The 26,390-nt window shown below is 37.4% G+C and overlaps 1 protein-coding gene across 5 annotated transcripts in view; it reads right to left on the bottom strand.

The window, feature by feature from the left end:
• The window catches only part of CDK14 (cyclin dependent kinase 14), a 648,447-nt gene that overhangs the window by 41,883 nt on the left and 580,174 nt on the right, over positions 1 to 26,390 (bottom strand). Inside the window, exon 15 of one of the 5 annotated variants that reach the window (XM_056800184.1) lies at positions 3,325 to 3,454. The exons of the other annotated variants lie outside the window; for them this stretch is intronic. The gene's annotated coding sequence lies outside the window, so the exon portion shown is untranslated. Of the gene's footprint in view, positions 1 to 3,324; positions 3,455 to 26,390 lie in introns of those variants that run through there. 5 annotated transcript variants of the gene reach the window in all.

The raw sequence follows: 26,390 nt of genomic DNA, 5'->3' as shown, positions 1-26,390 counted from the left end.
AAGGAGAAAGGTCTAAAAATGTACTAAGTCTGGGGGGCCAGTGTCTTGTAAGACAACAGTGAGGTCCTTGCCATGGCCTACTCTGAAGCTTTCTGGCGACAGGCATCACTAATTATAGCCCTGTCTTGTCTATGCCTTTGTTCCTGCCTCCCCTTTCACCTCACTGTCACCTCTGCCAGGTGTCTCAAGTTAAGCACATTCTCCCCTGTGCTAAATGTACCAAATAAAGGGCTTATTGCTTTGAGCATTGACTTGGCTTATTGATTTGTTTTGGAAAGCTTCTCTGGGTCCCCAAAATCAACCAAAAGCATAATTTATCTTTATTTTTTTAATTTCAGCAGGTCTGGCAGGAATCACAAAAGTCCCAAAGAAAGTGAGTCCCCCCTAAACCCATAAATCTCCAACCAGGATTAAGACTGGATCAAGATTTCCTTTTAGTTATCAGTCCACTTCTACCCTCTCTTATGGCATAAATCATTATGAGCAGTCTGGTGTTTGCCTCAAATTCAAGCAATCTTTCAACAAACGTTTATTTTGCACTATGTGCCAGTTACTATGGCAGGCATTTAGTATGCAAAGACAAAAATTTGTCAGCCTGCACCTTCATGGACTTTCCATTCTATCTAGAGAAACAACGTGTGTGTGTGTGAATTCAAGGTAAATGCAAAGTAATTTGGAGGGAGGGAGGCAGGGGTGGTCGAAGAAGCCCCAGAAGGGACAGGGGAGTGAGGGAGGGTGGGGAGGAAGAATTAAGAAAGGATTTCTATAGGACCTGTTGATTGAGATGAGCCTTTAAAGAATCTGGAGATTTTAGAGGCAACACTAAGTGGGAGTGCATTCTGGGCAAGAGAGACTATGAGTGAGAAACAACAAGAAGGCTGGTGAGATTGAAGGTGAGTCATGAAGAATAAAGCTGGAATAAATTGGAAACAAAAGGGTTGGAAGTTATTAGCTCCTTTGTCTACTACTGGCAAACCTAAGAAATCTGTTTGTAATCTGTTTGTCACCCATGACACTGTTCCAGTCATCTTTTTAGTGAATCACAGGATAGAGTTGAAATGGACCTTAGGGGTTATCTAGCATAACCTCCTCATTTTGAAGACAAAGAAACTGAGGAACAGAGAGATTCATGACTTTCCCAATGACTCATATCATGACAGAATTGGGATCTGAACTCAGCTCCTTTTACGCTGAATCAAGTGCTCTTTCTACTGTACCACCCGTGTGGTCATGAACAGTTTTCTTTCCATGATCCTTTGCATCAAAGTCTGCCTATATTACTTATTCATTAGGAAGATACACAGACAATAGGTTATCTGTGGTTCTCATAGGTAGTATGTCATTCACTCCTCTCAATCCATGTCAACCTCACTTTCCTTTAATTCATTGCCAATCCTACACCTTCATTATGTTACTATCTATCTCTGACCAAACCAATATGGTCTTTTCAAGATGTCTTATGATCTCTTCTCCATCTTGCCTTCCTGAAGAGTGGAAGGAGATTGAATCCAGAGTACTAAAAGAAGAGCATAACTTTTTTCAATCTAAGATTCATCAACTCTAGCCATATATATATATATATATATATATATATATATATATATATATATATATATATATGGGTAGCTATATAATTAAATTTAAATTTATTTGTTTATTACATTAAATTTCCCAGGTATCTCTCATCCTCCTCCTCCTTGCACTAGAGAAGGTATCATTTGATCTATCTATCTATCTATCTATCTATCTATCTATCTATCTATCTATCCACATACATACTCACGTTTCCCTTCCACATAGTGGGTGTTAGGAGCACAGCCCTCCTACCCCCAATCTGGAAAATCTATGAAGTTTTTTGGCCTTCCTTTCATACCAGAGAAGAAGTCTTAATTTTTTTTCTTTTTCTTTTATGGAGTGTTTATAATACCTTACATGCATTTATGAGTTACTAAACTTTAAAAAAAAATCTCATGTCTAGCCTTCTTTGTGTCATCTGCTGACTTTCATGCTCTCTTTGCAAAGTTTAACTTTTTACTTATTTTAACTTTAAAAAAGAAATTATGTATATTTAGGATATTAAAATGTAGGATTTATATTAATGCCCAATAACTCCAAGAATTATATTTTATAAGATTTATTAGTAATCATTTGAAGTAGAAGAAATAAAAGAACAAAAATTGAAAGCCTAAAATAAAAACATATGGGTAAAATCCTCTTGCCTGCCTCTCACCCAATGAGTGAGAGAGAGAGAGAAAGAGAGAGGGGGGGGAGGGAGAGAGTGAGAGACAGAGAGAGTGAGACTGAGACAGAGAGACAGAGAGAGTGAGAGAGAGAGAGAGAGAGAGAGAGAGAGAGAGAGAGAGAGAGAGAGACTGAGACAGAGAGACAGAGAGAGTGAGTGAGAGAGAGAGAGAGAGTGAGACTGAGACAGAGAGACAGAGAGAGTGAGTGAGAGAGAGAGAGAGAGAGAGAGAGAGAGAGAGAGAGAGAGAGAGAGAGAGCGAGAGAGGTGGGGCCACACAAAACTTATATCTTCCCTATGATAGCACGTAATGTGAGAAGGAAACTGGGAAACTGGGAAAGAGTTCTGGGGATAAAATTGTAATTACACAAAAGATAAAATATGGTGATATTATATACTATACATATATTTTATGCATTTGAATTTCTAAACCTTTTCTGTATTGTCTGCATCTTCCACAAAACTCCCCCCAAATTCACATTTTATTTCTTGCATCAACCCATGATATAACAAGCTGTGATAGGGAAAGTTGTGATGTGGAAGAGATACATATATATGCACATATATGTGTATATATACACACATATATATACACAGACACACATCTATGCATGTGTGTACATATATATGCTAAAAGGAGAAATAAAAATATAAACTAGCAAATATTTTAGAAACATCTTATATATGCACAAAATATTGCCAAAGAACTTTTCCCATGCAGCAATATTTGACTGGTGACTTAGAATGGAAGCTCTTAGAAATGTATTTTTTTGTCTAAAGCCAGTGCTGAGAAAACGTGGTTTGGGAACAGGATATCTCACCTATCCGACAGGTGAACAGAGAGGTTCACCCAGTCAAAACATATGTGCTCTATGGCTTCCAATTTGTCAAATTAGCCTCTGTGGCTTTTGACATGTCTGTCCATGTTCACCTAGGAGACAAAGACCAGTCCTCTTGACATGGCCCCATTCTTCTCAAACTACTTAACAGGCTGGCACTCATTGTCTCTTAAACTCTGAGGATAGAGCAGGTGGAGAATTTCTACTCTCCACTTTTGAGGGAGTTTCATTATAGTTCCACTCTTATGTAAGTGAAAATATGTGCTTTATTATGTTCCACTGACAGGTTGTTGTACACATTGTGGTCAGTGATCATTGCCTCAAGGTAACGCTGTTGAAGAAAGTAGGAATCAACATTTAGTGCCCCAGCAGCCTGTTAAACAACAACAAACAGAATTTAGTAATCAATAGAGTTGTCTCCTTTGAATAATCTTTTCTAATAATTTATTCTAGATTAATTTCTTATGTTCTCAAACTCATTTGAACTACATCTGGTTATATTGATCAAGAAGAGACTGTGATTTAATTGAAAAAAAAAAACAATTTGTTAACTTGTTCCAAAATTGTCATTTAACTGGGAATGAGACAAAAGGAATCAATTCAGAATTATGGCATCACTTATAAATAGCACATATAATAATAATGTTATAAAGTGCTTTTATATCTCTTAGGTAGTTAGGTAGTAGAGTGCTGGACCTGGAGTCAGAAAAGCTGATTTCTAAGTTCAAATCTGGCTTCAGACACTTACTAACTGTGTGACCCTCTGCAAGTCACTTATCATAGGCGTATTATCTAACTCACAGAATAATTGTGAAGAAAGTATTCCATGGATATCTGTAATCCTGAGGCTAATGGATCACTTGAGCTTGGGAATTCTGATATCCAGTGGGCTAAATCCATCAGGGGTTTTGACTAAGTGTGTCACCAATATGATGGGTCCCAGAGGAGAGGGCCACCAGGCTTTTATTAGAAGAGCATATTTGATCATCTTAGAAACAGAGCAAGGTCAAAAATCCCATGGGATTGAACCCTTGTACTTCTAATCTGGGTGAAATAGAAAACACTTCCAAAGTTCTACACCCTAATTTTAAAATTTATTTGTATTAATTAAACAAAAATACATCATCCTAATTTCTGAAACTTTCTCTCTTCTTTCTTATATCCAGGCATTCCTTATAATAAAGACTAAAAGGGGGAAAAAACATTTTTGGGAAAAAAATCATGGACATATCAGCCCTATCCAACAGAATATGAAATAATCCACAAGGTCTAGTTTGCCATCTCTACAATGAAGGTCAGGAGGCCCATCTTCTCAACATTTCTCTGGAACTAAGTTTGGTTATTGGAATAGCATTCCATTCCATTTCAATTTTTTGGTTCTTTTAATGTGTTTCACAAAGGTACTAGTAGGCAGTAGTGTTATGTCCTTTCAGTTGTGTCTGACTCTTTGTGACTTCATTTGGGGTTTTCTTGGTAAAGTCACTCGAGTGGTTTGCCATTTCCTTCTCCAGCTCATTTTACCAAGAAGGAAACTGAGGTGAACAGGGTTAAGTAACTTGCCAAGGTTCACACAGCTAAGGCCAAAATTGAGCTCATGAGTCTTCATGACTCCAAGTCCAGGGCGCTATCCCACTAAGCCATCTAGTTACTCATTAGTATTGGCAGCACATAAAGTAAAAAGCTCCCCCCACCCCAATAAAGGGACATGTGAAACCAGTTTTCTAAAAATGGCACAGTCAACTTCTGAGTTTATGATATGATAGAGGGTAAAGACAACTCTGAAATTCTCTTTTAGCCTTCAATTTCAATAAAAAGTAGAACCACCTCATTTTAATTTCCTTCTCTGTCCTTTCTCCTATGCAGCCCTTATTAAAAAGTAATGAAATGGCCCACATGCTGGTAAAGAGGAGGAAGAAAAAGAGAGAACAATCAGGAATAAGTTAATTTAGTTGGATCAAGATTTTTTTAAATTTTGCATTTTCTAGTTTCAAAATATTTGCAATTATTCTTTACGATTTTCAATTCCACAACTGTCATCAATGTATTGATACTTCAAATTCCTTTTTTTGACCAATAAGGCAACATTCAGAAAAGGGGGGTCAGTAACTTTCTGAAACAGGTTGCACAAGAAGACAGCAACACAAATGGGATTAGGCTCTCAATTCCCCATCTTTTTGTTAGCTTACTGAATTTAGGTGAGGAGCCAGAAGCCATCAGTCCTCTATCTAAATGACCAACGTAATTTTTCTCTGCAAAAAAACAACTTTAAGATGTGTTTTTCATTTGCAAATACGCCATCCTTTGGTTCTGACACCACGCCAACATTTTATCTGTTTCCAGTTAAAGGAAATATAAAGATGCCAGGGAATATTTGCCCAAACAGTGCTGGTTTTCATTACGCCTGTGCTCCCCGGCCTAGATGACTGCAATATAAACTCTGTATTGTGCTATTACCACAAAGCCCAAACTGGAAATACCTTCTCGCCCTCCTCCCCCTCTATCAGCAGCATATTGCATTTGTTGAGTATTAAATACAATGTTCACAGATATTAAAACTCTTTTCCCCCCTTGGGAAGGGCACATCATTGAAATGAAACATAACTTCCATTCTTTTATGGCAGTCCCCAAAGGGTGGGCCATTTGAGGACCTAATCTTTACAAGCTGCTTCTAGACAGCCAGGATGTTCTACACCTCCTGTGGTCTGCATATATCAAAGACAGATAAATATTTCAACCTTCACCTTCCAGTCCTTTAGTTCTGTCAGGACAAAGGATGCCACCTCTACCCCAGAAGAGTTAATTCCTACAAATAATTTATCCATGTTCATGTCATAGTCTCCTCTCTAGGATGATGACGATGATGGCAAAAATCATTGCTATAATTTATCCTCTCAACTGTGTGAGATAAGTTCTATTTATTATTTCCCCCATTTTACAGATGAGGAGTCCAAGGTTGAGACCAGTTCAGTAACTTGCCCAGGGGCATAAGTGTCTGAGACAGTTCAGGGAATCCTTGATTTCATCACAACCTATCTATGGTTTGTCATCCTGTGTGATTCTTGTCCACATATCTCCATTCATCATAAACTTTTGGTGGTGGATGGGATTTCCCTGAATAATGATGCTTTCTCAAGCATAGCCAGCAAGTAGCCCTCCAATGTTTATTTGAAGACTTTCAATAAGGGAAACTTTTACTTTTAGAAAGCTCTCTTCTGGTAGGATGTTTTCCTCTTACTTCTTCTCAAACTGCTTCTCTGAAATTTCCATCGATGGTGACTAGCTTTTCCCTTTTGGGGCCAAGCGGAACAAAGCTATCCCATCCTCCACACAATAATCCTACAAATACTTGAAGGCAACTATCATGTTCCCTACTAACTTCCTGCTTCTTCAGGATATATATCTTTTTGCTTCAACTAATCTAGAATAATATGATCAAGGCCCTTTGTTATCCTGGTTGCCTTCTTCCAAATTCTCTCAACCTTATTTTTTATCCTTCCTTTAAACTGTGGCTCCCAGAATGGAATGACACTGAAGACTATAGTCTGCCATGTTTATCAGCAAGGAAAGAAAACTGCATGTTGTATAAATGGAGATTTTGAACCTTAGACTTCATTCCCCAGAAGTCCTTGGTATTTTCCAGAATTCCCTATAATCTCTCCTGCGTCTCCACACTGGTGAGATCATGTTATTGGTATTTAAATGGCAGTAACGCCTCCCTCTCTTTCTTCTTGCATGATGTAGCTCAGCAGTGATGGTGGTAAGCTGGGAAAATTTGAAAATGGCTAACCAGCCATGGGCACAGGGTTTTTATTTTGTATACTCTTTATTCCTTGATTTCTAATGATCCTTAATAAACCTCATAAAATAGAATAATTTTATCATTAGACATATACATTTAATTTGTACAATATTTTAGGAACTTCTCATTCAAGTAACTTAAATTTCCTTTCACAAATGGTGTATTTTATCCAATGAATAGAATGAGTATTCTCATTAAGCCAAGTCTTTGTCCAGCTCATTGAAATTTCATTTTTGTTCAGCTCATTGAAATGTCTTTCTTTTGATTAATTCATTCTCATAAAAAAAAAGAATAAACTTTTCTTCTTAAAAAAAAAAAAGGTAGTTTGACTAAGGCAGATAGTATAATAAGACTGTTGCTTTGGTTCTCGATTCAGCCTATGATCCCATTGGCTTTCCTGGTTGCCATATCATACCATTGACTTATAATGAGTTTAGAGCCCTCAGGATCTCTTATCAGTAAATAAAGGCATCTGGATAACTTTCCTGTTGCAAGAGGACCCCTTTCAACATATAGGAGGAGCCAAAAGGAACAGTAGAGCAACATGTGCCATCGTCTTTATTTCCAAAGGAAAATATCAGTGAAAGCCAAGAGATTACAGGGCTTTGAAAGGTCTTCCTTATACATGTAAATGATGTTTAATTCTTGATGTACAAGGCAAAAAAAACCCCTGAAGAGGTGATATCTTGGATGGCTGATAAAAATGAAAAGTCCAGTATATACTTTAATTTTATAGAAATATAAAGTAATTACGGGGCTGCTGAATTTATTATGAAGTTGGATCGCTGTAGTGCTCTAGAATATCATATGTGCCAGAGCATATGCCTTTGCTGTCAGGAATAAATGTCAAAGTGGTGAATTGAGCCCAGCCACTAGAATACTAATTACCCATTCATTGCATTGGAAGTTAATACATGAGGCTAACAGAGGAGTTGACCATATTTTCCCACTGACCCAGGAGGCCACCAGAATCCTACAGCCCCTCAATGTAACAAAAGTTTCTTTTATTTAGTGTTACATGCTTATGTTCAGGGACTCTGAAACTGCCTTCTAGATTTGCAAGGGTCCTCCACTGTTGCTCTGGAAACATGGACTGCATGACTCACTGAATCATCCTTTGCATCTTAGTCCTCAACAAACTCTGGTCCGGAAATCAAAACCTATCTTTCCACAGGCTGGTGCCTTTTTCTCTCCCTATATTAAATGTGTTTGAGCATTATAGATATCTTAGTTACCAGGGCAGATGGAAACATATAACCCACAAAGTATGGAAATGTTAGCTGCTTAAAATAAAAATATATGCCACTCCCCAAACTCCCTTCTAGGGCCTGAATGTCTCTTTAAATGTTATCTCCATGTTCTTTCATTCTGTCTGCAGTGTTTTAATGGGCCTGCTTATTCTCCAATCACAAGCTGTGCCAAGAAGCTCCACATAAATGATTTCAGATGCACAGAATGTGATGGGAATTTCATTCAGAACCATATGGCAGCAGCAGCAACAACAACACACACACACACACACACACACACACACACACACACACACACACACACAGCCACCACTCACAGGTATGATGTTTAAAAGCAGCTCTATTCCCTTTAGAAATAACAAACTAAATAATAAATGGCCACAGTGATTTCCTTCTCCTGTTTAATTCCTAGCTCAGCGGAGGAGTCTGGGCCTTCCCTTCTTCGCAGCTGAATTTGGGTTCAGAAATCCCATCTTTATTCATTTCCTTTCACTCATGATAAGCCATACTGAGAGCAGCTGTAAGCTAAGGGGAAAAAATAATCCTCTCACTCTTCCCAAATCATCTTCAAATAGTAGTGATAAAGAGTCCATCTGTGCTCGGTGCCAGGCACCCAGAAATGGGGCAAGAAAAGCAAACTAAAGAAGAAAAAGGAAAAGGCACATAGATTGAGATTGACCCAAAGGGTTCGGATCCCCAAAGCCCTGGCTGTGATGTATTAGAGCCAAATGAGGAGAATGAGGTCTAGAGGAAATCTACAATTCTAGTTAACTTTGAGACCCTCATTTTCAAGGATAGGGAAGGGGCAGGATAGAAAAGCTCAGGAAACAAACTCCAATGAAGATTTCTAGATCAGAAAAGATTGAGATTGTTTGATAGCAATAAATCGAGTCCTAAAAGCTAAGGAGAGCAAGAAAGATCTCAGAAAGCAAACAGCTTGGAAAAAGGCAGAAAGAAATTAAGCATGCCTACAATATGGGATGGCATTTTTAGGGTGGAGAAGCAGCCTTCCTATGTTTGGGCAGCAAATGATGATGTCAACATTTGGTTAATAAAAACATGGACCAAGGATGCACACTTTAGTAATGGGGCAAAGCTTTTAACATTTTTATTTTAGAATGATTTCAGCTGTTTTAATGTGATAAGAGGACAAACAGCCTAAAATTTTGTTGGTTGTTGACCATTTTATTAAGCTTCAGTGACTCAGAAATAGCTTTGGTTTCAAAGGGGAAATTTGGCAAGTGACAGCAGCATAAAGTTTGCAAGGCTGTTTATTTTCAAGATTTTACTCTGTGCATGTTTAATAGTTACATGAACCAAATGCTTACAGAACTGGGCTGGAGACCCAGGATGGGGGAGAAGCACACTTCTGATGTAAATAGCAATGAAAGAAGAGACACCCAGATTTGTACAGAAGCTTGAAATGTGAGTTCAAAGAGCAGGGCATTCCCCAAAACTGAAGGAACAAATCATAAGGATTACCTGAAAAGGACCAAAGTGCGGGAGGAAAAAGGAGGGACTTGGACTAGATAGCCACTAAGACCCCTGCCTCATTCTAGAATATGGTTCAGAAATGGGGAGCTGGGACTAAAAATCAGAACTTTTGGCTCTTCCCTCAACAAAAAGTCACTTCCTTTGGGATGCTCTCTCCACATTTGGTTTCCATGATTCATTTCAGTCAAGTCAATAATCATTTATTAAGTACCTATTAAGTTCCAGGCATAATGCTAAGTGCTGAGGATACAAAGAAAAGTAATACTATTTCTGAGCTGGAGGAATTCACAGTCTAATGGGATAGTTAGGTGGTCCAGTGAACAGAGTCTGGAGTCAGGACAACCCAAGTCCAAATTCAGCCTCAGAAATTTATTGGCTGTGTGACCCAGGACAAGTCACTTGGTCTCAATTTATCTCAGATTCTTAATCTATAAAACAGGGATAAAAATAGCACTTACCTCCCAGGGTTGTTATAAGAGGAAAAAATTATTAAGTGCTTAACAGAGTACTTGGCACAAAATATCCATTATATAAATGTTAGCCATTCTTAATGGAAGAGACAGTACACAAATGATGATGTACAAATACAATACAGGGTGATCACAGATAAACTCAGAGGGAAGGCATTAAGGAAGATGGAGAAAGGCTTCTAGGAGAAGGTGGGATTATAGTTAAGCATAAAGTAAGGCATGGAATGCAGGGAGCAGAGGTGAGGAGGGAGAGATAAGGGCTTGAGTCAGGAAATAGGACAGCAAAGGAGGTCAGAGATTCTTGATCTTTAATAACATATGTAGGGGGGGAAATCAAAGTGTAAAATGCCTAGAAAAGTAGGAAAGTGTCAGGATGTAAAGGATTTTGAGAGCCAAACAGAGCATTTTATATTTTATCCTGAAGGAACCAGGAGCCATGGGAGTTTACTACTGAGTATGTGTGGAGGGTATAATTACAACTGCTCTCTCTCTCTCTCTCTCTCTCTCTCTCTCTCTCTCTCTCTCTCTCTCTCTCTCTCTCTCTCTCTCTCTCTCTCTGTCTCTCTGTGTCTCTCTCTGTCTCCCTCCATCCTAATTTCCTCTCCCTCCCTTCTCTTTCTCTCTCCTTCCCTCTACCTTTCCTTCTTACTCTCTGTCTGTCTGTCTGTCTCTCTTGGCATGTTTTGTAGCATTTCTTTGCTTATTTTTAATATAAATTGAATTAAATTTTTATTATAAACCCTAAACTGTCAGACCTGCTTTTTGAAAGGGAGGTCACTTTGGTAGTTCACCATACCCTCTTGATTTTCCTCTTACCTCTTTATCTTCTCTTCCTCTGTCTCTTTTGCTGGCTCTACTTCTTCCACCTTCACCCTAAATTCAGGTATCTCCTAGGCTCAATCTTGGATCCTTAGTTCCATTTTCTCAACCCTCATCCAGGCTGATAGTTTTATTTTTCACTTTTGCTAACTTTCACATCTACATGCCTTTCTCACCAGGCATCTCTGCATGGATGCCCCACATTTAACCACGTTCCTGACCAGAGTCATTTCCCTTATGAAAGCTACTTCCCTTCATAGTTTCTCTATGCCCATCACTGATTATTCCCAGCTCAGAACTCTAGTCACTTTAGACTCCATTCTCTCCTTTGACTGAATTCAAGGAACTGTATATCATCAAGCACCAAGTCATTTTTTTCTTGGAATGTGTTTCTCAAAGTTTTCTTGTCCTTCTTCCCCTAAAGAGCATCTTAGTCTATATTTTTACCTCTTCATATTCAGATTACTGATACTTTCTCTTTCCCTGGCCAACAATGGCTCTATGCTTTCCTGATTTATCTAAATGGTCTCTGGCCTCCAACCTCTTTCCAAGCTAGTCCATTTTACAGGGTGATGCCAAATTCATCTTCCCCAAACACCATTTTCATCCTGCTCCAGAATGTACCAGTATTTCCCTATGGTTTATTGTGTTAAGTCTAAAATTCCCCCTTCCCATCTTAGTCTTTTGAGCCCTTCCTTTTCTCACTGGTTTAGTGAGGGTAAATTGAATCGTAGCAGGAAGGGTCCCTCAGCTACTTTCCTTTCTGCCTTATTTCTAGTTGTTTTCCTCTCTATGCATTTATTACCAAACTCTCTAGTGGTTCACTCATCCACCTCATTGTTCTTGAGTCCTTTGGGCTTTTTCTCATGATTACATCCCCATTCTCCTGTGTTCCCACTTCATTTTGTTCATTGAGGCTTGCTCCCTTTTGAGCTGGATGCTCTTTCTGTTCTATGAGCATGGTTGCCATTTTTCTTTTTGTTCCCTCCCTTCCCCTAATGCACTGGTTTCCTTCTCTAACTGTACAGTACTCTGTAGAACCAAACAACAAATTTACTGTCCTGCCCTTAAAAAACATAAATTTAAAAATCCCATCTTTTTTTTAGAGGTCCTGCTGTCCATGATTTGAGTCTATTCCCACCCAAACAACTTTATATCTAACTTCCCCCCAATAAAAACCCTCCATAGCAACCAAACAAAAAAATCTTGTCTTCTCTCTTCCCATTAGCTTTTTGCCTATAAACAAATTCAAGCTCTCTCCTATTATAAAAAAGTGCCTCCCCAACAAACCAAAGTTTCTCTCAAATTATAAATCCCCTCTTTCTTCTCTTGACCAATACTTTCCTTGAAAAAGTCACTTACACTCATTGCTTCTACTTTCTTAATTCTCACAAGCAACTAGGTAGCATGATAAAGCACTGTACTTGGTGTAAGGGTGACCTGAGTTTAAATCCTGCCTTAGACCCTTAGCTATATGACCTTGGGCAAGTCACTGAATCTCTGTAAGCCTGGGTTTCCTCAAGAGACATAATATCACTTACCTTACAGAGTCATAATGAGGGTCTAGTGAAACAACATGTAAAAACCTTGCAAGCTATCATTAGTTAGGAAGCCCTTAAAATTTTGCCCATCTAACTGAAAATCTGTGCATTCCAGGCTTGGAATTCAAGCACAGTCTTGAACTTCACTAAAACTTTAATAGATCACCAGGTTGTCTTGGCTCTTCAATTAAGGGCAAAACATATATCCTTTACCTTTGTGTTTCATTACAGTCGTAGACAGACAGTAAGAGTTTGATACATACCCTATTTGCTGGTGGGTCAGATTCCACAAAAGCTTTCTACTGTTTCATATTCATAGATCAGACTATTAGATCCTTTCTAGTTCTTAAGTTTTATGATCCATGAATTATTAGGAAGCTTTTGAGGACAAGATCAATGTGAATTAGAAAAGTATGAAAAGAGACAGGGCATCAGGCCTTAAATTCCATTTTAAAAACTTGAGTTAAAATTAAAAAAAATTTTAAACTTGAATCAGTTTAAAAAAATTATATATATATATATATATATATATATATATACATACACACACACACACACATATAAATACATATGTATACACACACATTCACACACACCCTCCTTATTTTATCTTACCGGTAATGAAGCTAGAGCATAGAGATAGAAATGGCCTGCTTAATATAGACCAGAAGAGAGAACTTTGGTCACCAGGTTTCCAAGCTATTATTTTTCCCCAATGTGATGGAATCACTAGAAGGTCCCTGAGGAAATGCAATTTATTTGCGTGTGTATTTCCAGGGAGCAGTAACACTGGTTATTAGTTTCTGCTAATAAGCTACAGATAAATCAATCAGAGCAGCTAGTCCCTTAGAAAGCAGAGAGGTAATGGACCAGAGGGGTGGAATAAGGTGTGCATTCTCAGATATAGTCAATGTGTTGATTTCTTTTACTTGCTTAAATATTCTGTCATAAAGGAGGGCTTCTGGGTAGATTAGTGTGAAAGGGGAGATAATGGGAAAATAAGCATGAATAAAACATTTTTACAAATGCAAGAAGAAAAATTCAGACAGGAATACACAGCAATTTTGTTATCACCTTGATAAATTATATATACACTACATAAATGTGTATATAATTTGTTTTAAAAAAACTATATAGAACAGAAACTTACAGTTTCTTAACTCAACCACCTTTATGTTCTTTCATATGAAAGTTTGTATTTGTTGGTGATCTAGTTCACAATAAGAAATATAAATATGTATATACATGTGTGTTAGTCAGTGTGTATATGTGTGTATGTATATATATATCTGTGTACATATGCATTTATATCTATCTATACCTATTTAATCTAGCAAAAAATATCTATCTGCCTATCTATCAATCTATCTCTCTATTTCTCTTTCTCTCTCTATCCATCTCTATCTATCTATCTATCTATCTATCTATCTATCTATCTATCTATCTATCTATCTATCTATCTCTAGCAAGAAATTGCTAGAGGTACACTGGAAAAGCTAATTATAACACAAAGGAGAGGAGAGGGTAAGGCCTGGAGTTTGGGGAAAAATTTTCTGTGAATAAGTCAGACTGAATGGGGAAGAGCAATGGACAGCCCTGAGCAGCCTTTTGGCATTGGGGAAGAGGTTTTGATAGGAGAAAGAAGGAATAATAGAATTTTTGCCTTGAGCTAAACCCTGCCTACCAGTCCAAACAAGCCACATCATTCCTATCTAGATTCAGTCAGGCATGATCTCCATTTGCCTCCAAAGTCTAAGTTGGAAACCACAGCTGAAGTTGCCTGAATAATAATAGTCATCTAAAATCCTTTAGGTACAGCTACATGCACTGAAAAGTGCATGAGAGAAAGAAGGCTGTCCTAAGAATAAAAGTATAAAGTCAACTAGACTTATCTGGAATATAAAAATAACTTTAAGTTGCCTTTCATACAGTATAAATTATTTTGAAAGTTCACAATCTCAGGAGATAATGGAAGTAAACTTTGTTGAATCTTGGAAATAATTTCCACTTAAGGAATGAGTAGACCATGGCAGTAGCATGACAGTGGGTTAAATTTTTAATAAATTATGCAGTTTAGATAAAATGTCAATGGATCACTTGGGTATATAGTGTTTAGAAATGCTTATAAGTCGACATCAACCTTGTTTTTGAACTAGAACTATGATTTCACTGGTCTAGGGAACTCTTTCTCTAATAATATAGATCAATACCTACTTTGCAACTTAGAGGCTTGGGGCAGAGTTCTTAAATCTAGAGTCTGAGAATTTTAAAATATGTTGACAACTTTATTTCAATAAAATGGTTTCCACTGAATTCCTAGGTACTTAATTTTAGGCATTTAAAGACATACTGAGAAGATAGGATTCATTGCATTGCCAAAGAGATGCATGGCACACCAAAAAGTCATGCATTTCCCAGAGATACTGAAAGGCTTAGAGCCGTGCCTAGGGTCATTCAATATGGAAATTAATTTGCAAAATAAAGTGAAATGGAAATCTGATGGTTATAATTCCACACATTACAAACTTATGCCAGATGATGAATTTATTAATACTTCTTTTAAAAAGAAAGCATATAATTGATGACAGTCATTTTAATTTTTCTAATTCCATATTACTAAAAAGAGCATGTTTCTGCAAGGTCCAAAAGGAAATGAGGACTCCTAATAGATAACAGTGGTAAATGATATATAGGGCAGGGTAGGACCATACTAGGAAACTTTAACTACTTTGTATGTAGTCATCCAAGCAAACTAAGGCTGGTATTAGGAGTATCATAATTCTGTACTTGCCATTTTGGTTTTAAATAATATGAGGGGCTGGTTTCAACTTGGTGTAGCCACATCATAGATATTTTCCACTTCATATATTTGTCCTAACCACCATTATTTTGGGCTCTTCACTACACTCACTCATTGAGATCACATCTTCCTCCAAACAGTAATATACTCAAGGCAGAAGATTAACACTGGCTCTATTCATAGTGACAATATTTTGAATATTATTGAAGCTAAAGATAGAAAATGATCTCTTGGCTGGGGGATCATACTGCAAGGAAATCCAGAGAATTAGCCCAAACCACAGGGAGCAGAATTAGAACAATATCTGCAATACAACATGACACCAAAACACACATATGCATACGTATTTTTTAAATGATCATAAGATCATAGTTTTAGAGCTGGAAGGATCTGTAGGGTTCATCTAGTTCAATCTCATTCATTTTAAAAACAAGAAGACTTGCCCAAGATCATATAGATAGCAGCTGGCAAAGGCAGGGTTTAAGCCCAGCTTTTTGGATTCCACATTTAGTACCTTATTTGCTATACCACACTGTAGACAAGCAATTATATGTAGAAGGTAAAGAAATGGGGGAAAAGACATGGAACAAAATCATTATTCTTATTTTGCCGAGGATTATAGAATTTTTAAGATCCAAAAGGCAGATTATTTGGAGTTTCTTGTTTCATTTAAGAGTTGATTCAGATTTTATTTATGTGTATTTGAGTTTATAATAAAAATTATGTTGGGGGAGATCCTCTTCGATTCCATACAATATTTACACAGAATGTGCACTACTGACAAAGGGCTAAGTTAGAACAGGTAAGGAACAAGGATTGATTTGTCAGGAGGTAGACAGATTTGTGAGGCTGCTGCCCCCGAGTCTGCCACAAAGGTGTAAGAGACCTTAGGAATCATCTCGTCTAACCCCCTCGTTTTACAAGTGAGGAAACTGAGGTCCCAAAGGGTTAAGTGAGTTGGCCAAGATCATGTACAGTCTAAGACTTGAGGTCAGGTCTTTTGACTTCAAGCCCATTGCTTTCTCCATGACAACACCCTGCCTTCTATGTAGTGGTCTCATTTAAGCAACTTCTGAGGGACATGGCTTTACTCATTGTGAGCCATCCAACCTAGGCATCCATCTCTCAGCAGGTATGCAGCCTGGATATGTAGCTGCCACGAGACTCTTTCATTCATCTAATGAAAGTCTAGATGAAGAGGTAAAAAATGGAAAGAGTAAAGTGAAATATTTCCCTCTCTGTATTTTACAGTAGAATGGAACACAATGAGCTCCAATTCACAGTTCATTTTTTTATTGTAAAAATTATATTCTTGAAATTGTTGGCAAAAATCAGGAAATGAAGATGTGCCCTACAGAATTCCACTATAATGCTAATGTTGGTGAAAAGAACTAACTTCTCTCCTTCATCCCTGGGCCAAATCATTGTTTTATTATAGAAGCTTTTCATGAATGTAGTAGTGTTTGGAGATATAGATTTATTAAGAAGCCTATTTCCATTGGTGCAAACATAAACAGAATTAAACAATAATTTTCCAGTTTCAGGGATATAATCTAAGATGAATGGGCTTTCCCTTTTGTAAGAAAATATTTTTACAGTTTATAAGGTATCGAGTACCAGTAGATGAAATCTATTTACTTCAGCAGATCTATCATAATATTATGAAAATGTGTCCCCTTTTAAGTGCGGAACGAGGGGGCAACTGGGTGGCTCAGTGGATTGAGAGCCAGGCCCAGAGATGGGAGATCCTGGGTTCAAATCTGGCCTCAGACACTTCCTAGCTGTGTGATCCTGGGCAAGTCACTTGACCCCCATTGCCTAGCCCTTACCACTCTTCTGCCTTGGAACCAACACAATATTGATTCCAAGATGGAAGATAAGGGTTTAAAAAAAAAATAAGCATGGAACCTATCCATACCTTCTCATGTGGCATGAATCTTGCTCATGCCCTCTAGTAAATATTGCCTACATGATGTACTTGACACATTGAAAGCTTTCAAAACACTCCATGGGCAACATTATAGCACTTAGACGATTTTTTATTCCTGAATCTTGATTCATGTCTAGCCTAACTACCTTTCAGATCCTATTTTTTATTCATACATCTTCTTATATTCACCTTCCACAGCACTATTGCCCTGCTGTTCACCTCCAATTTCGATGCTTTGGTGAAGATGGAATTTCATACTTTTTAGCTATATAATATCACAAAAAGAATGTTGGGGTTTAAAAGGTAGATTTTATATTGGGGGTCACTTGGGCATTCTTAACAATTCTGTGTAATTCAACCCATGAATAACCTATAGGCTCAATATAAAATGTATTTCTGAAGTATTTTAGGCATATTATACCATGTGATTTCTGATGTTGATATGAAAAACATATTGAAGAAATACATGAAATAAAGATGCTACAGTACAGCACGGGGAGAAAAACATTGCATTGGGAGCTATGAGTTTAGGTATTTATTTCCTACTCTGAGCATATCAAAGAATTTGTCTGATTCTTGCTTTTTTTAGCTCTAAAATGAAAAAGTTGGACACAGAGTCCCTTCTGGTTCTAAAATGCTATTTGTTTCGGGGAAGGCATACAGATAAACTTTGTATTGTTACAGATTATTACAGATTAGTCACTTGGTCCTGGTGATATCAGTCACCTGTCCCAAAGTAGGAAAAAAGAAACTCAACCACTCAGCCTTGGAGTATCTTTTTAGCAGCAAAACAAACATAACAATAAAATCAAATCATTATGATCCTGTTATACTTTGTGTAACAATCTTCCCTTAAAAGTATTCATCATATGTGGTATAATCGAACGTAATGGACTTCTCCATTAGGGGCGGTGTAATGTCCCTGAACAATTTGTAGGGATCCAGGAGAAAAAAACACCATTCATAAGCAAAGGATAAACTATGGGAGTGGAAACACCGAGGAAAAGCAACTGCCTGACTATAGCGGTTGAGGGGACATGACAGAGGAGAGACTCTAAATGAACACTCTAATGCAAATATTATCAACAAAGCAATGGGTTCAAATCAAGAACACATGTAATGCCCAGTGGATTTACGCGTCGGCTATGGGGGGTGGGGGGGAGGAAAAGAAAATGATCTATGTCTTTAATGAATAATGCTTGGAAATGATCAAATAAAATATATTTTTTTAAAAAGTATTCATCATAGATGTTGCGTGCAGTGAAGGACACTCAGAATCCAGAGAGTTTATTAACAACAAAAGCAGTGATTTGATACCTTGAAAGTTAGAAATGGACTTTTGATTAGAAACAGAACTAAAAAACAGAATAAGAAACCTTTCTTACTGTGTCAAGCATCAGAAATAACCACTGAACACTAACATTGTCTTTGCCAAGCAAAGATCAATCAATCTGGACAAACTGTCCAGTAGATCAATTTGAATTATTCAATGTCTAAATTACTCAAAAGAATGATTTTTAGGGGACAACTAGGTGGTTCAGTGGATTGAGCACTGGCTCTAGAGATGGGGAGGTCCCGAGGTCAAATTTGCCTTCAGACACTTCCTAGGTATGTGACCTTGGGCAAGTCACTTAACCACCATTGTCTAGTCCTTAACCACATGGAACCAATATATAGAATTATTACTTTCAATCAGTGGGCTATGGAAACAACAACCAAGTTTGTTTAGGACCTGATGCAATGTAAATACACAAATGATTTCTCTTTAGGGGAATGGAATGCCCTCATTCTATGTGTCTATTAATTTATTTAGCAAACTCTTCAGTCCCAACTGTGTTAGGGACTGGGGATGAGGCAAATATTTAAAAAATTGCATCCCTGCTACCACTGTGGATTTTATAAACTAATAGATGTGTGATAGAATAATACAGATTTAGAATTGTAAAGGACTTTCAAAAGGCATCGAATCCAACCTCTTTATTTTTATAGATGAGGAACCAGAAGGCCAGAGTGGTTAAGTGACTTGATTTAAGTGACTGGGGCAGGATTCAAACCTGTGTCTTCTTGACTTCAAGCCCAGTTCTCTCTAACAACTATATCATACTTCCTCTCTACAAATGGCATTTCTAATAGGCCTTTAAAAATTAGTTCTCAAATAAAAGTCTAAACATTGCCCCCTTGTGATCATTTTCATACTCATTATTTGCTTAGCAAGTGTCTTTGTCATAAATAATTCAAAGACAGATTTCTGCCCAGGTCCTGTCAGAACAATCACAAATTCTGAATTAGTAGAGCTTAAATTAATGAGGATTTAATTATATATTAGTTTGTTTAAAGCGTACATATTTCAGTAATAACACAATAAAATTAAGCTATCATTGCTTAAACAGTAAAACTTGCCCCAAAATCCTAACTCTACAGAATTGTCAAAAAAATTCTGTTTGGCAGACAAATGTAAGAATGACTTGTTTTCTGAAAAACAAAACAAAACAAAACACTACCACCAACAACATGGAATGGAATGGTAAGAAGAATAAATGGGTTTTATTATCAACTCATGTGCTACCAATTTGCCAAGGAGCATTGAAACAAAAAAAGATGCCATTCTAAAATGTCTTAAGAAGGAGCCCTTATAAATCGGGGACTGTATAAATTCCACTTTAACCCACCAATGGTTAGATTGACTTCTTACCGTCGGGCAGGACAAATCCAGTGGTCGTCTGCAGAGTAAAGGGTTAATGATCTAGCTAAATGTCTCCTCCATTTCCTGATGAGAGGAGAATGTTGTAATTTGGGGGATTTATGAATTACCCAGGCCAGTCAGCATCTTTCATACAACAGCTCCTGTCTAGATCTATTCCTTACCTGCTGAGAAGAGACAATTCCCCTCACACTTGGAACCCCGAAGCCCTTTAAGCTGCTTGCTCCGTAGCCTTGGCAGCTGGGCCCTACACAATTCTTCATCTTTTGCAACTGGGCCTCACTAAATAAAAACTATGGTGCCTTGTTAGCCAACAACTGAGCGTGAAATCACTACATTGCAATCTCCTACTCTATGAGTCAATCAATTTTTTTTTTCATTATAGATCTAGATACTTTGGATCACTGGGGAAAAAAAGGAGGGAATAAAATGATGATGACAAGAGAGCATTCCAAACTGCAAATTTAATTCCATTTAACAACATTTGTTAACATTAATATAAAGCAGTAAACAGCCAGCCTTATTAGCCTTCGCTAATAAAGCCAAGAAAGTATGCTAGTGAATGGCGTCATGCTCTGAATACAGCGTAGGATAGAATGGACTGAACTGCAGAGACAGATACACAGCCAAGGAATGAGCTTTTGTCAGGTCTGAAATTGTGAACAGATTAGAGTCTGTTTGACAAGATACTCAAGTTGTAACATATGTTCTTTTAAAGAGTATTAACATTTTATGCATTCGATGCATGTAAACGGACAGAGCAAGGACTGCTAACCTATCAGAATATCCTCTCTATTACATCCCTTGTGCTTGTCCACATGTGTGAGGGCTGAGAGGGGAGGACGAAGAGGAAGACCAGGGAGAGGGTGGAGGAGGGGGTTGAGGGAGGTGATTTCAAGGGCAAAGAAGGAATGGGGGGGGGGTTGGAATAAGTACATTGCAATGTCTTCTGGAAGAAAAAAAAGTTTGATTCTGAAAAATAACCGCTCTCAAGAAAACATAGATGGATTTGAGGGATTCTGAAGAATAAACATTATTCTATGAACTTTTTGTGTTTTCAGCCTTCAACACATGTTTTCTTCCTGGCTAATGAATATATATAAATAATCCATACCATATCCAAAAGCTAGTCAGGTTATTTAACACGTCAATCTAATCCAAAAAACTTTAGTTAGTAGCAGCTATGTGTATGGCACTGCCCTAGGAACCGAGGAAACAAAAACAAAAACAAAAACAAACAGATAAAATAAAACAACCCAAGTCTGTGCCTCCAAGAAAGTTCCATTCTGTATTCTAACCCTTACTTCTGCACAAGGTGCCCCAAACGTCTTAGAGCAACTTTAAGCTTCAAGTGCTGGACTAAGCTTTTTGGGAGAACATATTTATTTACCTGCCAATTCTATTTAAGGAAGCTTAAGATATAAGGAAGCCATATGCCACTACACTGAATGTATATATTTCTGAACTCCAGGAATGACAATGAACTCTGTCTCATCTGGTGATCCCTGGACCCAACAAGTCTACTTGGAAGGGAGCAATTATCTTTAGTCATTGCTTTCCACTGTGATCGATCATGGTGGTTTTTTTCTTTTTTTTTATCCTTCCTTCCTCTCCCTTCCTTCTTTCCTCTTTCCCTTCCTCCCTCTCACCTCTCTTTCTTTCCTTCTTCCTTCCTTCCTTTCTTTCTTCCTTTCCTGAAAGTTTCCAGTAATTGCTGCCAGAAGAAGGGTTCAAGATAGGGAAGGAGTTATCTACTTCCTATTTATAAGAGAATTTGAAGCAAAATAATGAAATTTAAAGAAAAAATGGTTTATGTCCCTAAAAAAATGGTCACTATTCTCCTCTTTGAGGAGACATTGGGACTTATAATCTCACTTTACAATCTTGTAAACTCAGTAGAATGTCTATTAAAGGGTAAGACCATTATTACACATGCACCACAATCTATTGGGGGAAAGCAACATGGTTTGTTTAAGAAGAAATCATGTCTTACTAATCTTCTAGAGTTCTCAGATAGGGTAAACAAGCAGCGGGCATAATTTATTTAAAGTTTCAAAAAGCACTTAACAAGGTTTTGCATCAAAGGATTTTTTTTAAGAGTTAACATGGGATTGGGGTATGGGGGTAGGATTGCTGAGCTTTTTTTTTTTCCTTCTTTAGCTAGAGAACTGGATTAAAGAGAGGAAATAAAGGGTACAGATAACACTTCTCTAATTCAGGAATGTTAATAGTGAGGCCCCCTTGGGATCAGAGCTGGCTGGCTTGCTGTATTATTTTTAGAAATGAGGTGGAAGAATGCAAGTGAAAGTTCCAGGTTTGCAAATGTCATTAGGGTCTTTCAAATAATGAAATGCCCAGCTGGTCTTGGTTTCCTTCTCTTACAAATAAAGAAGCTAGCTTAAATAATTGCTAGTCTGTTTTGGTTCTGCCATTTTTTATGCTATGTAGAAAGTAACTAGAAGGATCTCATGAATGGGGCCAAAAGAGTGGCCATCTGTAAAAGTGGACATCAAAGGCGAAATCCAACGTGGTGACCAACATGACCAACTCTGAACTGTCACTATAGTTTAAGGCAAAGATGTAGATGGTTGCCTCTAGAGAAACAGCCTTCTCTCAAGGGATTGCTTTGCCCACAAAGGGCAGTAAAGTGTTGGGTATGATCATAAAGCATACATGAAATAAATTATTCTGCCATGGGGAAAAAAAACCCACCATGATTTGTGCAGTTTGGGTCACTATACCTCAAAGGGAGAAATCACAGAGTCCTAAAAAGATCAGAGAAAGGCAACTGAAACCAGGGGAAGACACATATCCTATAGATCTCTTAGGATTCAGAGCATCTTTCTAGGAAGCAACCAAATAAAGACTCTCCAAGATAAAGGGTTATCACAGAAGTTTATAAAATTATAAAGGGAATGGATCAGGTGACCCTAGATTTGGTCTTAGTATACCAGACAACACTTATTGCAATGTAAAAAGATATAGTAAAGGGAGAATATAAGCACACACACACTAGGTACTCCTGACCATAAACTCATCTCTTGGGTCTGTCAACACAAACATTGGCATGAGCTGAGAATTTAACTGGGTTCAAGAAAATGATAGAGAAATATATGTGGAATAGATAATTTATTAAGTTTAGAAACTTCAAGAACATCCCAAGCCTTTTGAGACTGACCTTGGAGAGGACAGTCACGATCTCCCACAAAATTGCTTTACTAGATGAGTCAACAGTCAACAGATTTAGGATGCTATTTCTTCTATTTCTTTTTAATAACATAGTTGGTTATATATGTTTCCTTCCTTCTTTCTTTTTTTTTAAAAACTCTTCCCTTGTGTTTTGGAATCAATAGTGAGTTTTGGTTCCAAGGCAGAAGAGTGGTGAGGGCTAGGCAACAGGTATTAAGTGACTTGCCCAAGGTCACACAGCTAGGAAGTGTCTGAGGTCAGATCTGAATTCAAGACCACTTGTCTCCTGATTTGGCTCTTAATCCACTGAGAAATTCAGCTGCCCTCTAAGTTTTTTTGTATTAGAGATGGACACTACTGATCCAATTTTGAAGCAGGTGATTTCAGACCAACAAACAGCATTGTTTGAAAATGCAAACCATCTTTTGGGAGAGTTATTAATTTTTAAAATACTGTGTTGGAGGGGCAGCTAGGTAGTTGAGAGGATAGAGATCCTGGCCTTAACCCCAATTGCCCAGCCCTTACTGCTCTTAGGCTTTGGAAACAATACTTATTATTGATTCTAAGACTGAAGAGAAAGTTTATAAAAAAACAGAGTTGGCAATATTTAATCTTATCATTACTAATTACCATGAGACATGGATAGAACAGAGCTCCTTTTGGCACTAGATCAATAAATTCCAGTGAACTTTTAAGCTTGGTAGCTATGTATTTAGTCTTTAGTCTTGACTAATTCACATTTTGAAAAATCTAAAAAAGATAATATGTTTCACTTGTACAGTGTGGTACTCAGCAAACTTAGAAACCTTATTCAGTCAAGAGAAAACCTGCAAAAGAGCAAGTTCCATGGGTCTCATTTTTTTCTCATTTTTTCCATTTGTTGTTATTTAGTCATGTCTGATTCTTCATGACCCCATTTGGGGTTTTCTTGGCAGAGATACTGGAATGGTTGGACCTTTCCTTTTTTAGATCATTTTACAGATGAAGAAACTGAGGTAAACAAAATTAAGAGACTCGCCTATACCCTGAGGCCAGATTTGAACTCATGAAAATGAGTCTTCTTAATTACAAGCTTGGTGCTCCATCTTTTTTGCCATCTAGTTGCCCCTTTCTTCCGTGAGGCTTTCTAGTATTATTTATTATATATTTTAAGGTTAAAATACAAAACAAAACCAAATACAGGATTCTCAACCAGTCTGTGACTTTCCATAGGAGGAAGTCATTATTTTATTAAAGTAGGTCAGCAGGGGCCAGATTTCTTGACCTCAGAATTCAAATCTCTAAGATACTTTCTCCAAGAAGGTTTAAATCATCTTGCCTTCAGTTTACCACAAAATTTCAGTTTCTTTAAATGAATTAGGTGTGAATAAGTATCTCATGTCAGCCAACCCCAACCGTACCGTATTTCCTTCTCATCTTTTATTGATAGTTCTAAACAGAGTACTCTCAATCAACCATAAGTGAATTATTCATTTTGTGTATTCCCCATGGCAAATGTCAAGTCATGCTAATTTCACTTTTTCAGCTATTAATTAGTTTATAATCAAGGAGCACAAATTTTAATATTAATCTAAGTAAAACCCAGGTAAAGTCAACACCACAATGAAGAAACAAAACCCAATAATCATGTAAAACATTCTAAAGTCAAGTAAAAATGACTTGGAGATTAGAGAAGAAAGATGTGGCAAAATGGATACAGATATAGTTCTGAGAGTCCATAAGAGCTGGATTCAAGGCCTTCTTCTGACACATACTAGACTATCTATGTGACTAGGGAGGAGTCACTGAAATTCTTGGTTTGAGACTCCAAGTTGTAGAACATACTCTAATTTGTAGTGATAGAGGAAATTTCCTCACCAGTCATTTCCTACAGAGATAAAAACACAGATCTGGTCTGCCCTTCTCCATCTTCATCATAATAACTGACAGCAATTAAATCTAATTTGATTCAACAACTCTGCAAGATGAGGGGTATAGATATTATTATGGCATTATTAACATGTAACACTTTCCATTCTAGGAATCTGGGCTTGGGAGTAGTTAAGTATGTCTGTCCAGGGTCACAAGGCTATGAAGTACCTCATAAAGGATTCAACTCTAGATTTCTCTGACTCTACTTGATAAGTGAGAGTGGCCTATAGATATTCCAACTGGGCAGAATTACTGAGACAGACACACATTTCTCTTTAGAAAGGCATCCAGTGCAGTTTTCGTGCTAAAGGCAATGTTAAATAATAATATCAACTGCGTGTGGCCAATGCTAACCAACGTCTTAAATATGTTTTAAAAATGAGTTTCCATGTTAAAATCTCAGGTATTTTCAGAGAGAGCGAACTTAATGAAATTTCATAGGGAATAAGGATGTTACAAATTTTATTTAAAACAAATGGTGAAGTTGACTGAAACTATAATATAAAAATTGATCATTTTTATAGTGAAATTATTAAAATTATGTGTCAGAAAGTAAAAATTATTCTTTCCCCCCTTCAATTTTAATATAGGCTCCTAAAGCTTCTCACTCACAGTGAAATTACATTTAAATAAGGCCTTTAGGGGGGCTCAGTGTTACGGATTAATTAATTCGACTTGGAAAGATTTTTTTTGGCATTCTGTTTCCCATTTTTAATTTTTATTTCCTGGAATAGTTAAGGTTCCTTCCTACGTCTGAACTAAATAATGGCTTGAGGTCCTGGCTTATAACTGACTATGTGATTGAAACATCTATAATGTCCCTGCCATGACAGAAGAGAGAATTGAGACACATTATTCTTGGTGAGGCAATCTGTGTCTTACTTAGTTTACCTTTCTAACAGGCTATAAATGAGGCTGAGAGATCAATTTTCTAAAATAAGATCTAATAAAACGATTAAGGAAAATACATCAATCAGTTTGTGACACTAAGTTTTGATTAAATGCTCGGTTTAGAGAGAGAGGAATTGGGCTGGAATCCTGCCCCTGTCACTTTGAGTAAGTCACTCAGATCTCAGTTTCTAATATCTGTTAAATGAAGGGGCTGGCCTGGATAACTTTTAATCTAAGATTCTGAATCCAGGATTCTATGATTTCTTCTTAGTCCTCCCTGATCTGAACCTCTAAGTTGAGGTATACTACACCCCATTCTATTGCTGTATCTATATTGCAAGCAGTTGGTAGAGGACCTGGGACCAAAGGATGTGTTTAATAAATGCTCTCTCTCTCTCCTCTGTCTCTCTCTCTCTGTGTCTCTGTCTCTCTGTCTCTCTGTCTGTCTGTCTGTCTGTCCCTCCCCCTCAAAACTTTTTCCTCTTAGCTTTCCTTCTCTGGCATATACAGAGAG

This window comes from Monodelphis domestica, chromosome 5 (genome assembly GCF_027887165.1).
Source record: "Monodelphis domestica isolate mMonDom1 chromosome 5, mMonDom1.pri, whole genome shotgun sequence".
NCBI classification, from domain to species: domain Eukaryota; kingdom Metazoa; phylum Chordata; class Mammalia; order Didelphimorphia; family Didelphidae; genus Monodelphis; species Monodelphis domestica.
The sequence above is the reverse complement of the archived record's forward strand: the minus strand, read 5'-3'. Positions and strand labels throughout refer to the sequence as shown.